The sequence below is a fragment of the Lutra lutra genome, chromosome 16 (genome assembly GCF_902655055.1).
Source record: "Lutra lutra chromosome 16, mLutLut1.2, whole genome shotgun sequence".
Classification (NCBI taxonomy): domain Eukaryota; kingdom Metazoa; phylum Chordata; class Mammalia; order Carnivora; family Mustelidae; genus Lutra; species Lutra lutra.
The window spans coordinates 22,853,227-22,868,690 of record NC_062293.1 but is presented as its reverse complement, the minus strand read 5'-3'; positions in this window follow the sequence as shown (position 1 = coordinate 22,868,690).

Below are 15,464 nucleotides of genomic sequence, written 5' to 3'. Positions count from 1 at the left end.
TTGCCCTGGAAAGATAGGTTGAGATATATTTTGGGGCATAGAAGTAGCTGAATTTGCTGATGGATTAGACATTGTGTGAGAGAAAGGAAGAAGATATGAATGATTCCCAGGCTTTGGATTTTAATGAGTGGGTAGACGTTAATCCCATTTATTGAGATATGCAAGTGGAGAGGAGTGTTTCTAGCAGATAATTCAGAGCTTAATTTTGCAGATAGTAAATTTGATGTGTCTAGGAAACATCCAAGTAGAGCTATCAAGAAAGTCGTTGAATTTACGAATCGGGAGGTTGGAAGAAAAACTCTGGGCAGGGCATACACATTTATGGACATTGAAAGATTGGGAAAAGTAGGACAAGTTCTTAGAGGAAGTTAAAAAGGAGCCTCTGGTAGAATAAACAGCAGAAAGCCAGGAGAGAATGGAATCATGGAAGCTGGAAATGAAGTGTTTCAAGAGTGAGGCAGGGTCGGTAGTGTTGAGTGCTGCTGAGTTCCACAAGTTGTCTGTTAGATGAGTCCTACCCGTGTCCACTGGATGGGCAATCCAGTTGAGGGAGAAGTACTTTGGGTCTCTTTTGTCATTTCCCATCTCAAGAATGTATAGTGACTTTGCCTTGCCAGCCACATCACATTCAACTCTCTGCCATTTCTTCAGTGTTCTCTATTATCTCTTTCCCTCTACTTGTTCATTCATTACATTTGACCCAAGCCTACTTTCTGCCAAATCCATTGGTATTTGCAGGGTAAATAGAGTTTCTGCCTTCTAGTGGCTAAGGGTCACAAGCACCTGACCTGGTCTAACATGTATTCTGCTCCTTCCCAAGGAGACAGACCTGCTTCTTCTGTGAAGATGAGGGGTTGGGGAGAATGGATGGGAGAGGTTTGTCCTTAGCAGATTTACTCCTACCTTCTTGAGTTGAAACTTCCATCAAACATGATTTATCAAGGGGTGCCTAGGTGGCTTGGTGGGTTAAAGCTTCTGCCTTCAGCTCAGGTTATGATCCTGGGGTTCTGGGATCGAGCTCCGAGTCGGGCTCTCTGTTCAGTGGGGAGCCTGCTTCTGCCTACCTTTCTGCTTACTTGTGGTATCTGTCAAATAAATAAAATCTTAAAAAAAAAAAAGATTTGCCAGGGTAAATCATTGGCCGGCTGGCTCAGTCAGTAGAGCATGTGACTCTCAATCTCAAGGTTGTGAGTTCCAGGCCCATGTTGGGTATAGAGATTACTAAAAAAAAAATTAAATAAACTTTTAAAAAATGATTTCCCTCCTTTCTAAATCTTCCCCTGGTCCTACTTTAAGATTTGCACCTTGCATGAAGCTTGTTTCTTCAGTAAGTGTGCTTTCCCTCCTAAACGAAACTGTGAACTCCTTAAGATGCCTTATGTCTCTTTTGTATCCTTCATATATGGAAGAACAATGGATACAGGGATGAATCTACCATGAGCCTCCTGCTTGCACAGACCCCTTCCAAGATCCTGCACTTGATTTCGTAGTCATAAAGAGCAAGAAACATTGAATACATGTTTGCTGATGGACTCCAAATTAACTAACTTCAAATATTTATTGATTTCCTAAGCTTGTTTTATTCATTGGGATTTCTATGAAGATTTTAGTTACTGATTGTATCATTCCCTTTCCCAAAAGCCTTCAGTGGTTCCTTATTGCCTCTAATTAAGTAGAAGCTTCTCAACCTGGTCTTCAAGGTCTGTCTCAATGAGGCTGAATTTTATGTCTCTAGGTCACTCCTCAAACTCTCCTTACTTCCCCAACACTGACCCTCTTGCTGTCCCCATAGTGGTATGGTTCGTGCTGATTTCTCTGCTAAGAAATCTCCATCTTCGAGCTCTACCTTTTGACATCCTAAGAATAGACTTAGTTGCTTCTGGAAGCAGTCCCAGGACCAAGAGCATGACTGAGAGCTTCTTAGAAATGCAGACTCTCAGACCCTGCTCCAGGCCTCCTGAATCAGAACCTGCATTTTAACAGAATCCACAGTCTAGTTTGAGATATATGGACTTTGGCCATTTCTCAGGCTACTTCCTCTAAGTATCTTAAACCTTTAAAAATCCCTATAATGAGAAAAAAAAATCCCTATAATGAGAAAATGGTGCAAATGTAGGGCTGGAATCCAAATACCTGAAGAAAAGGGAAGATAGCATTCCTTTATGTGGGCTCAGCCAAAACCTATTCAATAATCCAGACCATCAAAAAGATCGCACTTTAGGAGCACTATAGACATCTTCCAAACCTGCAGTGCTCCCTTCTGCATCTTCAGCGTATTTCCCTGGGCAGTTAACAAACAGTTAATGCTAGTGTTATCTTTTACTTTTTATTGAAATTTTATAAATTCCCATGGTTTAAAAATGTATGAGCAGCATAGATCAAAATTCTAAGCCAGCAAGTTTCAAAGTTTAGTTGAGCTTACTGTATTAGATTGTTTGGATCCTTTTTAACTCCTGCGGTCATTCCACGGCAAGCTAGAGGAGCGTTTGTACTTGGGGGATTCGGAGTGAAGATTTTGAGTAAATGACGCTTTTTAGTTTGTGAACCTGGTGTTTGATAGAATAATAGTATGAATTTTATTAAATGAATCCTTAGAAATTCTCAGAATTTCTGAGGGAAGAGTTGATCCTCATAAGGGATATTCTAGTCATTGAGGATCTGGGTAAATGAAAACCTGCTCAGATAGAATATGAAACCAAAGAATGTCACTAATTCATTTTATCATTTCCATTGGTAAAATAAAAGTTTTAAGTTTGAAAAAAAAAATCCCTATAATGAGAAATGTTTTTCCTCTTTTGAACCTTCTTCATTCTGGTTCTGCTTTCTGGGTGTTTCATTTTGCCTTTGAGTCATGGTTAATTCCGTGAGCTCTTTGAAAGCACTAACAATAGAGTCTCCACTTAGAGATGAGTTAGTTCCCTCGGTATTTCTCTCTCTGCTTCTGCTACATCCTGTATACACATGTATACCTACCCAAACCTACATGTTGTTTTACTTGATACTCAGAATTTTGCCAGGATCCAGATATAAATTGACTCCCAGATATGCCACGTGTGGGCAGGGAAATCATTTGCAATTATTTTTATTAAGGAAATGAGCATCCCACCAGTATGTCACGACAGTCTTTTTTTTTTTTTTTTTTTGACAGAGAGAGAGAGAGAGAGAGAGAGAGAGAGAGATCACAAATAGGCAGAGAGGCAAGTAGAGGGAGAGGGAGAAGCCGGCTCCCCACTGAGCAGAGAGCTCGATGTGAGGCTCAATCCCAGGACCCTGAGACCATGACGTGAGTTGAAGGCAGAGTCTCAACTCCCTGAGCCACCCAGGTGCCCAACAAAAGTCTTGAATATCATTCCCTTTACCTTTGATTGATACCATGTGATAAAATTATATCTTCATCCTTGAATTTCAAAGTAGGTGGAAAGCTGGCCAAAATTATTCCAAAATAGCTGGTTACCTGTAACATTCCATAAAAATTTGGGGGAATTAAAACAATATGCTGGTTTTCTTCTTAAAAATGTTAATTGAAGGGGTGCCTGGGTGGCTCAGTGGGTTAAAGCCTCTGCCTTCGGCTCAGGTCATGATCTCAGGGTCTTGGGATTGAGTCCCACATCGGGCTCTCTGCTCAGCAGGGAGCCTGCTTCCTCCTCTCTCTCTGCCTGCCTCTCTACCTGCTTGTGATCTCTGTCTGTCAAATAAATAAATAAAATATTTTAAAAATATATTAATTGAAAATTCCTACAAAAAGATCAGTATTCACTGCAAAAAAACATAAGTAAAAATATACACAATTTCTACCTCTTCCCCCACCCCAACTCCCACCACCAAAACCAACCTAATCTTTCTACCTGGTGATAACTACTGATGACACTTGGGTACATTTCCTTCCTGATGGGGATCTTTCCTGGTCAAAAATATAAATCTGTATCATTTCTTTTTACTAGTTATAAAGTATTTCACTACAAAGATATATCATACAAATTTGCTTAATTGGTTCTGCCTCATTAGATTGTTTTCAATATTTTGCTACTTAATGCTGCAAGGAGCACTTTGTATATTCATCTTAGGGTAAAATTTTTAAAGTTCATTTCTGGCTGTAAGAGTGATACCACTTAAAATTAGGTTAGGCTGGAAGTGATAGAGAACTCTCAACCACTGTAGCTGAAGCAAGATAAAATGTGTTTTTCTCACCTAAACAAGGTCGGTCTAGAGATAAGCACTCAGGGCTAGCGAGGCACTTACCAATCATCTGGAATCCAGGCGCTTTCTGTCTTCTTGCTTTCCATCCTCACCCTGTGGCTTCCACCTCATGGCCCAAGATGGCGGCTTGAACGCAAAGCATCATACTCACATTTCAGCCTGCAGAAACGAAGAAAGGGGAAGAAAAGACTTCTCTCCGACCCTTTATTTTATTATTATTTTTAAAGTTTATTTATTTGAGAGAGAGGGAGCACATGCATGTGTAGAGAGGGGCAGAGGGAGAGAAGCAGACTTCTCACTGAGCACAGAGCCTGACATGGGCCTCAATCCCATGCACCTAAGATCATGACCTAAGGGGAAACCAAGAGTCAGATGCTTAACTGACTGAGCGACCCAGGTGTCCCTTTTTGACCCTTTAAAGACTCTTTCCTTGGCATGCATTTGGCCAAAACTTAGTAACATGGTCATACTTAACTGGAAAATATTTCACGGGGACACCTGAGTGGCTCAGTGGGTTAAGCCTCTGCCTCCAGCTCAGGTCATGATCTCAGGGTCCTGGGATCAAGCCCTGCATCGGGCTCTCTGCTCAGCGGGGAGCCTGCTTCCTCCTCTCTCTCTCTGCGGGCCTCCCTGCCTACTTGTGATCTCTGTCTGTCAAATAAATAAATAAAATCTTTAAAAAAAAAAAAAGAAAATATTTCACAGGGCCCTGTGCCCTATGAAAAATAGGAGATTCCATTACTATATAAGAAGGGGAGAGCAGGAAGCATCTGGGTGGCTCAGTCGGTTTGCATGTTGGACCCTTGGTTTCCGCTCAGGTCATGATCTCAGGATCCTGGGCATGGCATCTGCTGGAAATTTTCTCTCTCCTCTCCCTCTGCCTCTGCCCCCCGCAAAATCTCTTGAAGTAAAAAAAAAAAAAAAAAAAAAAAAAAGGAAAGAGCAGATATCAGTGTAAAAACAGCAGTCCCTGTACAAAAGGTTAGCACATTTTCCATTTTTGGTACATTTTCGCCACTTTTTCCATCCCTTTATCAACAGTTTTTAATGTATAAGTTAATCTAACAATAGCCTAAGCCAATTTCCTGTTGGTTCTTGATAGAGAAGACACATAATTGGCTTATGTCTTCTATATAATTGAATGTAATTAAAGCCACCTCTAACTTCCCTTCCTTAGAGTAAGTAATTTTCCTTTCTAGTTGGATTTCCTTCGAGTTTCCAAATCCTATTCCATCCTTCTGAAATATTTTTTGTGTTCTATTGATGTTGGTTTATTTTGGTCCCTAAGTTTCTACCCTTTTTAAGAAAAAAGATTTACTAAGAAGTAAATCATAATTGTCTGAATTGAATTGAAATATAGTGATTTTCATCCTCTACTTTTATACATTTATTTCTTTATACACCAAGAGTAAAGCCCAATGATGGATTCTTTTTAGCTTTTGTCATCCTTTTTTATTAAAAAGATGGATATTTTATTTTTACTTATTTTTAAAGACTAGTCAGCTGAATCACAAAAATTGCTAGCAAAAATAATAAGGCAGATCCCAATGATTTGCATAGGGCTGTTGAAAATACAGACTAACAAAAACTAAAACTCCATTTAAACTGAGGATATGTGGAACTGGGGGCTGTTATATGGAGTCCTCGAGATGTGTCATAGTGATAAAACATCACCCCAAAATAGGCTTTGGCAGGAGAATGGCAAGAAATTCTTCACTTTCCAGACAAGGACACCAAGGTCCAAGGAATTAAATGTCTTACCCAAGATTTTCAATGCCAGCATCCTGGCATGAAGCCAGTTAGAGGAATCACATGGGATCTTGTCCATTAATATGTTGGCCATAGTCATTTTTGCATGGCAATATAAAGGGAGCTGGAATTAAGTTATTTTTTCTTTTCTGCATTTCTGAGTTTTCCAAGCTCTGTATACGGAGCCTGTGTTACTTGTTTTATCAGAAAAAATATTAATAATATGCACTCTTGTCTATTACAGTACCATAAATGGAAGGATTGGAAAATAGTTTGGGTTTTATTTTATTTTATTTTCTAAAGATTTTATTTATTTATTTGAGATGTACAGAGTGAGAGAGAGAGAAAGAGAGAGAGCGTGCTCGAGCAGAGGGTAGAGGCAGAGGGAGATGGACAAGCAGACTCTCCACTGAGCAAGGAGCCTGATGCGGGACTCGATCCCAGGACCCTGGAATCATGACCTGAGCCGAAGGCAGACGTTTAACCAACTGAGTCACCCAGGCATCCCAATAGTTTGGGTTTTAATGAGTTTTAACGTTTTAATGAGTATCATCATAAACTGAAAGATGGTCATAAATAAATGTATTCAACTATCTAGGCCTGTTGATAGTTCTGTCTGGGAAGTCACGAGGCAGAAGGAGCAAATGGCACAACCGTTAATGGGCATCACCTCTTTTTCCCCCAGATCTTTTCCTGATCTCCTTTCAAAATAAGCCCTACCTCAAGGTTAATTTTTAGAAAGGAGTGAGATTCTGCTTTTTTTTGTCCTTCAGATTACATCAAGCTTCTGGCAGGTATACAACAAAACCCTGAGATAATGTGAATTCAGATACGAAGGGACTGGCTTTTGGCTCCCACCCTGTGAAGCTGACTCAAGCCCAGCTGGCAATATATTTAGTCCTATATTTTATATTTTATGATTGAATTATTCAGACTGCCCTTTTAGCGTTATGATGGGAATTCTGGAAAGCAGTTTTGTTTTAAAAATGAAGGCCAATGAGACATGGGCTGAGAGCAAATACCTACAAAAGACATACCTTATAAAAGACTGTTATCTGAAATATACAAAGAACTTCTAAAACTCAACTCTAAGAATACTAACAACCCGATTGAACAATGAACAACAAGACCTAAAGAGAGAGCTCATGGAGGAAGATACACAAATAGCAAGGAAGCAGATGAAAACACGCTCCACATCATCGTGTTGTCATCAAGGAATTGCAAATTTCAACAACCTTCCCAGGACACACCTATTAGAATGGCCCAAGTCCCAAACTCTGACAACACCAGATGCTGGTCGGTATGTGGAGCAATAGGACCCGTGATTTATTGCTCGTGGGAAGGCAAAATGGTACAGCCATCCTGGAAAGCAGTTTGGTGATTTCTTACAAACCCGAACATATTCTTACCAGATGATCCAGGAATCATGCTCCCTGGTATTTACCCAAAGGAACTGAAAGCTTATGTCACGCAAAAACCTGCACACGATGTTTATAGCAGCTTTATTCGTAACTGCCAAAGCTTGCAAGCAACCAAGATGTCTTTCGGTAGGTGAACAGATAAACTGTGGTACATCTAGTCAATGGAATAGTTTTCAGTGCTACAAAGAAATGAGCTATCAAACCGTGAAAAGACACAGAAAACTTAAGTGCATACTCCGGAGGGAAAGAAGGGAGTCTGAAAAGGCAACCTATTGTATGACTCCAATTATGTAACATGGGGGAAAGGCAAAAGCGATGGAGACAGTGAAAGGACTAAGGATTGCCAAGGGTTGGGAAGGAGGGAGGATGGGAGAGGCAGAAAGGATTTTTAGGGTACTGAAAATATTTCGTATGATATTATCATGGTGGATACATAGGATGCATTTGTCAAAACCCGTAGAACGTACACCACCGAGAGTATGTACAACACCTCATGTGAACTGTGGGCTTTGGGGGCAAAGATGTAGCTGTATAAGCCCATCCATTTTAAAAAGTGTACCACTCTGGTGGGGGAAGGCTGTGTGGGGGTGGGGCATGGGCACATGGGCACTATGACTTCCACTCAATTTTGCTGGGATCCTAAAACTGCTCCAAAAAATAGTCTATATGTAAAAAAAAATGTTAAGGCCAGCACTGAGTCCTTATTTTTTTTTTTAAGTTTTTTATTTTAATTCCAGTATAGTGAATATACAACTCAGCTTTTAATTTAGGAATTTTTTTTTTTCCAGTTAAAAAAAATAGATTCCAGGGGTGGAATTCCTGGGTGGCTTGGTTCGTTAGGCATCTGCCTTTGGCTCAGGTCATGATCCCAGAGTCCTGGGATTGAGACCCACATCAGGGTCCCTGCTCAGAGGGGAGCCTGCTTCTTCTTCTTCCTCTGCCTGCCACTCCCCGCTGCTTGTGCTCTCAATCTCTGTCAAATAAAATCTTAAGAAAAGAAGAAACAACTAGATTTCAGATGTTAAGCAGTCAGATTAAAAAAAAAAATGTATTCCGAATTGTGTGTGCTTGTAGGAATGTAGGTGAGAACTGTATCTGTCTTCCTGAGCAGAAAAATTAAATGTTTCGGAAATCTTTAAAAGATACTTGAAGAAAAATGTCTTTTTTCTGTTCTATTAAATACTTTTTATCAGACCTCACGAATGCAACACTAACGGCAATGTTTTGTTTTGTTTTTACTAACGGCTAGTATTAAAGCGAATTCCATGTGAGCAGATTTGGCAGGACAGTCATTGCAAAACACTGGACAAGTAGAAAAAATACGTCCCTGTGGGAAAACCTAAGAAATTAATTTCCAGATGGTCAAAGTTCAGGCTTGACTCATTTGGACTGTTTTACAAATTGAGAACACTGAAGCTGGGAAAACTCAGAAAACTATAATTCTCATTAATTGACTGAAATTACTAAGTAAACAAGCCTGGGATCAAGGGTACTGGCTGGTTACTGAACAGAGCGCATTTCAAGCAGAAATGGGTGCTGTAATTTTTCCAGCAGGTGGCAGCAGAGAGCTGTATAAGATTTTACTACGTCTCTCCTCCCACCGCTACCGCCCTCCACCCACCCCCCCCCACCGCCACCCCCCCCCCCCCCCCCCCCCCCCCCCCCCGACCCCGGCCTGGAAATCCCAAAGGTATGTCAGTTGTCACAAAACACCTTTTCACAGATGAGGAAACCGAGTTCCAGAAAGATTATCTGACCTTCCTAAGGCAAAACTCTGCATTAAAATTCCTTGAAACCTGTCAGGCTATACAGATTTCATTTGTAATGACATTCCATGCCATGCAAACACATTTAATTAGATATAATAAAATATTTCACATGATATATTAACTTTTGATAAAAAAGGCTTTGGAATATTTCTGGAACTCTCTCTCTCTTTTTTAAAGTTTTTATTTTCATTCCAGTTAGTTAACATACAGTATTACATTAGTTTCAGGTGTGCAATGTAGTGATCCAACACTTCTGTACAACATCCTGTGCTCAGGCCAAAGGCACTCCTTAATCCCCATCACCCATCTAACCCATCCCTCCCACCCATCTCCCCTCTCATAACCATTAGATTGCTGTCTATGATTAGAAGGCTGTTTCTTGCTTTGACTCTCTCTTATTTTTTTCCTTTGCTTGTTTGTTTTGTTTCTTAAATTCCTTCTATGAGTGAAATCATTTGGTATTTGTCTTTCTCTGTCTGACTTATTTGGCTTAACATTATACACTCTAGCTCCATCCGTGTCGTTGCAAATGGCAAGAGAACTCTATCTCTTTTTTATTAAAATCTTTTTAAAAAGCCATGTGAAAGCTTTCTGGTAGAAAGTGCACTGAGAGGAAGAAAGCACAGATTGGGGAAGCAGATTTGAATTTGATTCTTCATCCATCCCATGTCTGCCGTCTAACCTTGAGTAAATTACTCGAGCTTTGTGTTTACTTATAAAATGAAGTAATAAGGGGCGCCTGGGTGGCTCAGTGGGTTAAGCTGCTGCCTTCGGCTCAGGTCATGATCTCAGAGTCCTGGGTGGCTCAGTGGGTTAAGCTGCTGCCTTCGGCTCAGGTCATGATCTCAGAGTCCTGGGAATCGAGCCCCGCATCGGGCTCTCTACTCAGCAGGGAGCCTGCTTCCTCCTCTCTCTCTGCCTGCCTCTCTGCCTGCTTGTGATCTCTCTGTCAAATAAATAAATAAAATCTTTAAAAAAAAAAAAAAATGAAGTAATAAGACAGGACTGTGCCATAGGACTGTGGCAAGGTTTAAATGAGATCTCACTTGTAATGTATTTGGCTGATCTGTAGCAGACATTCAGTGAATGTTATTTGCTTTTTCTACCCATGCCAGGGTACACAGAGATGGTAAGACTGACTACGTCATTACTAGGCCTGCCAGATAAAATATAGGACACCCAGTTATATTTTAATCTCAGATAAACAATAAACACTTTTTTTTTCTTAGTGTAAATACGTCCCTGATTCTGTATGCTACATACTCATCCTAAAAAATCACTTGTTACTTATCTGAAATTAAAATTTAACTGGGTGTTCTGTATTTTTCCTTGCTAAATCTGGCAGCCCTGAGTTTTAAAATCTCCTGATTTATTACAAAATGAAGAAATGCCAAATCGGTGTTAAATTTGCACTCAATTTTTAAACACTTATATTTAATAAATTAGAATTCCAAGCAGAAACCACTTTGCCATATAACTGCTGGTCCCAAGATAACGACAGGACTCATAACAACTGTTCATTCTCAGAACACCTACAGGAAGTGCAGCCTGATATGGAGACACACATTTAAAACAGCATAACAAATGTTTCCATCTTTCTTGTATGTCTTTGTGGCTGTATTGTAATCTCATGTGGAGACGAGGTGAAAACCTAAGTTTGAGGTCTTTTAGGGCTGTGAGGGCTCAGCCAAACAGCCCTCTGACCCTCCCATGATAAACCCTACTCACTTTCTGATAGAATAGAGATACTTGGTACTTTATCCTAGAAAAATGTTTCCTTTGTCAAATATGACGGGATCTTTTATGTGGTTGTATTTTCCGTGTTTTTTCTTTGTTGGTGCTGGGAAAAAGGCAGAGGAAGTTAATGGGCTGGACGCAGCCAAGGGACATAGTGGCCCAGTTTCCACCCTGTAAGGAACTGGAGCTGCAGCAGAACTTTAATACAGCCCAAAGGAGGGCGCGTTCTCCTTTTAACCACCTGCAATAAAGGAGAGTGCTCATTTATTAAGCTCTGAAGCTGTCCGTTCGTCACATCACAAGACCACGGTCGTTATCCCATAGCACACAGAGGTGTTAGGGAAGATATAGCCTAGACAAATAGCCCAATGAAGTAGCTGGCCTCAGGGTTTGACACATGCCAGATTTACAAATAAAGCTGAACTTTATTTTCTCTCTCTCTCTCTCTTTTTTTTTTTTTAAGATTTTATTCATTTATTTGACACAGAGGGAGAGAGAGTGAGAGAGAGAAAGCAGGGGGAGCAGCAAAGGGAGAAGAAGCAGACTCTTGGCTGAGCAAGGAGCCTGATGCAGGACTGGACCCCAGAACCCTGGGATCATGATCCGAGCAGAAGGCAGATGCTTAACTGTCTGAGCCACTCAGGCGCCCCGGAAAGCCGAACTTTAAAAATCCACACCTATACTAGGTATATTTGTAAAATACATGTGAGGAGTTAAGAATGGTGATGTAAGGGATTCCTGTGTCTGTCCCACCACTCAGTTTTAGAAAATAAAAACCAGCATGACCTCTGAAGTTCCCTAGGATCCCCTTCTAAGTCCCCTCCCTCCCCTCCCCGCTCAGAGGTAACCATTATCCTGAATTTGTGCTTATATATCTACTTGCTTTTCATTATTGTTTTAGCACGCGTTTATATGTGCTTAAACTTTTAAGAGAAATACGGCATGCGTACAAAATCATGCATGGAAACCTATGTTTCTTTAAAAAAGCAACAATAAAATGAACACTTGGGAATCTATTTCCAAGCCAAGAAAGAACATTATCACGTCCCAGAAGACTCATGTATGTACCTCTCCAGCTGCATCTCCTGTTTTTATCCCAGACACTAGTATTACCTGGAATTTTGTGTTAACCATTTTTTATTATGGTGGAATATACATTACATTTACCATTTTAACCATCTGTAAGCGTCCATTGCATTAAGTACATTCACACTGTTGTGCAACCATCACCATTACCCATCTCCAGAACTTTTTTGTCTTCTCAGCTGAAACTCTGTCCCCATTAAATATTAATTCTTCATTCCCCTCTCCTCTCAGCTCCTGGCAACCAACATTCTATTTTCTTTCTCTATGAATTTGACCACCATAGGTTCCTCATGTCATACTTCAGCATGCAGCTCCTAAGTGTACGGACATTTTCCTTCAAAAACACAATATATTATCACACCTGAAAAAAATAAATAATTAGTTGATTTCTTAATATTAAATCTGTTACACCTTCCTGGGATAAATCCAACTTGGTAATAACCTATTATCTTTTTAAACACTGCTGACTTTGGTTTGTTAGTAGTTCACTTATCGTATTTGCATCTATATTTGTGAGTGAACTTGGTATATCATATTCTTTCCCCATCCTGTCCTTGTACGGTTTGGGAATGTTGCTTTGGCATTTTTCTATGGATGTCCATTAAATTAAGCTTGGTGATTGCACTATTCAAATTTCATAAATACTTATGGATTTTTTTTTTTTTTTTTTTTTGCCTGCTTGGTGTATTGGTCATTGAAGGGTGGTATTACTTACTATCTCCCATGATCATGGTAGATTTTAAGCCTCGACTTTTTGTCTGTCAGTTTCTGCAATGTATTTTTTTTATCATTATGTGTATAGTGATCTAATAATATTTTTACCTAATAATATATATTTTTTCCTTTCAAGTACATTTTGTCTGATACTTACAGAGTTATATCAGCTTTCTTTGACTTAGCATTTGCCTAGTGCGTCTTTCCCATTCTTTTGATTTCAGTCTTTTTGTATCCTTATGTTAGGTGGGTTTTTTAATGAACTGGATAGAGCTGGGTTTTTCTCTACTCTGACAATCTTTTAATTTGTAGCATCTATTGCATGGCACATTGCTAATAAATTATTTTTTCTTTATTTTATTATTTTTTAAAGTTTATTTATGTAATCACTACACCCGAAGTGGGGCTCGAACTCATGACTCTGAGATCAAGAGTCACATGCTTTTCTGACTGAGCCTGCCAGGTACCCCTAGTTTTCTCTTTTAAATTGTTGTCTACAGTTGACCCTCCAACAACGTGGGTTTGAACTATGTGATTCCACTTACACGCATTTTTTTTCTTACAGTACAGTCCTGTAAATATTATTTTCTCTTCCTTATTATTTTCTTTCTTTCTCTCTCTCTTCTTTCCCTTTTTTTAAGATTTTATTTATTCATTTGGCAGAGAGAGACACAGCAAGAGAGGGACCACAAGCAGGGGGAGTGGGAGAGGGAGAAGCGGGCTTCCCAGCTAGCAGAGAGCCCGATGCAGGGCTCCATCCCAGTACCCTAGGACCATGACCCGAGCCAAAGGCAGACACCTAATTACTGAGCCAGGCACCCTTCATTATTTTCTTAATAATATTTTCTTTTCTCTAGTTTACTTTATTGTAAGAATACAGTATATAATACATATAAAAATAAGGTGTTTTTTTTTTTTAAGCAACAAAAGTTTATTTCTTGGTCACATTATATATGTCCAATGCCAGTTGCTCATTTAGTGACTCAGGGACCCTGGCAGGTAGAGGCTCCTTCTCAACACATCCTTCCACGACCATCACAGCAGAAGCGAGCACTGGATGGTCTCACGCTGGAAATTAAATATTCTAGCGTAGAAGTGACACAAGTAAAAAAAAAAGTGTTAATCGACTGTTTATGTTATCACTCAGGTTTCCAGTCAACAGTAGACTATTAGTAGTTGAGTTTTTGAGGAGTTTAAATTACACGTGGATTTTTGACTGCATGGGGAGGGGGTCAGCACCCCTAAGTCCCGTGTTGTTCAAGGGTCAACTGTATTTGGTTCACTTCATGTTTCTTCCTCTATTAGGATGGAAGCTACATATTCTATTCTTAGACTTCGAGTAGTTGATCTAAAAATGTATCTTGCCTCATTAACTCATCCAAAGTGTATCTTCATCCTTTCGCCTTCTTCCAAACACTGTAAGGACGTTAAAACACCATAATTTCGGGGCGCCTGGGTGGCTCAGTGGGTTGGGCCTCTGCCTTCGGCTCAGGTCATGGTCTCGGGGTCCTGGGATCGAGCCCCGCATCGGAATCTCTGCTTAGGGAGGAGCCTGCTTCCCCCTCTCTCTCTGCCTGCCTCTCTGCCTACTTGTGATCTCTCTCTCTCTGTCAAATAAATAAATAAAATACTTAAAAAAAAAAAAAAACCACCATAATTTCCATCACCCATCTTCTGACTTCTGTGTTACTGAGCCGTGTGTTTGAGTTCCTTCTTGCCACTTCGTTTTTTCTGTAAAGTTTTTATCACGCACAGCGGGGAGTGGGCTTGGTCCTGTCAGCAGCTGTTTTCTTCCTGGTAGCCGGGACACCGCTCAGGTCTCTTGCTTCCTCTTGGTGCAGATATGTGCTTCTACTGTTTTCTTGAACTTGAAGGCCTGCCTGTCTCTGGAGACCTTGGGCAGCTCCATGGCATGCAGTTCATGTACTATTTCCAGCAACACTGCACTTGGATGACGTCCCAGGGGAACGTGGTATGCCCTATGAGGCGCCCGAGGCCACCGCGTTGTGTTGGCTTGCTCATGCTCTTGGTTGTCTCATGCCCCTGCTGGAGATCCATGGCCGTGGAATAGCTCAGAACCATGGCTGGACCTATACTGTGGCCCCGGGGGCCAGAGAACAGCAGATAGCCTTCTGTTAAGTTTTCAATGTTATGGGGCTTTATTATAGTTTTATACAGTCAATGGTCGATCGGTAAAATAGATCATTCCATATTTGATTCATTGTTTTACCACTTCTGTCTCTTTTCACTCCTTCATCTCCTTCCTTCCATCTGAGATTACTTTCCTGCTGCTTGAAATACATATTTTGAGGGCTGCCCAGGAGGCTCATTTTGTTGGGCATCTGACTCTTGATTTTGGCTCAGGTCAGGTCATGATCTCAGGGTGGTGAGACTGAGCCCCACCTTGGGATCCATGCTGAGCATGGAGCCTGCTTAAGATTCTTTCCTTCTCCCTCTGCCCTTCGCCCCCCACCAGATTGCACGCACCTGTTCACACATTTTTCTCTCTCTCCAAAAACTACCCCCCCCCTGCAAAAAACCCCCAAAACATACTTTGAAATTTCCTTAGGTGATGCTCTTTGGTAGAAAATGTTTTTAGTTTATATTTGTTTGAAATTCCTTCTTTTCACCTTTGTTCATTTTTTTTTAAAACTACGGTCACACCCAACGTGGGGCCTAAAATCATGACCCCAGAGATTAAAAGTCCTGTGCTTTATTGACTGAGCTAGTCCAGCACCCTTCACCTTTTTTCTTTATAGGTTTTCAGTGGGTATAGAATTCTAGGTTGATT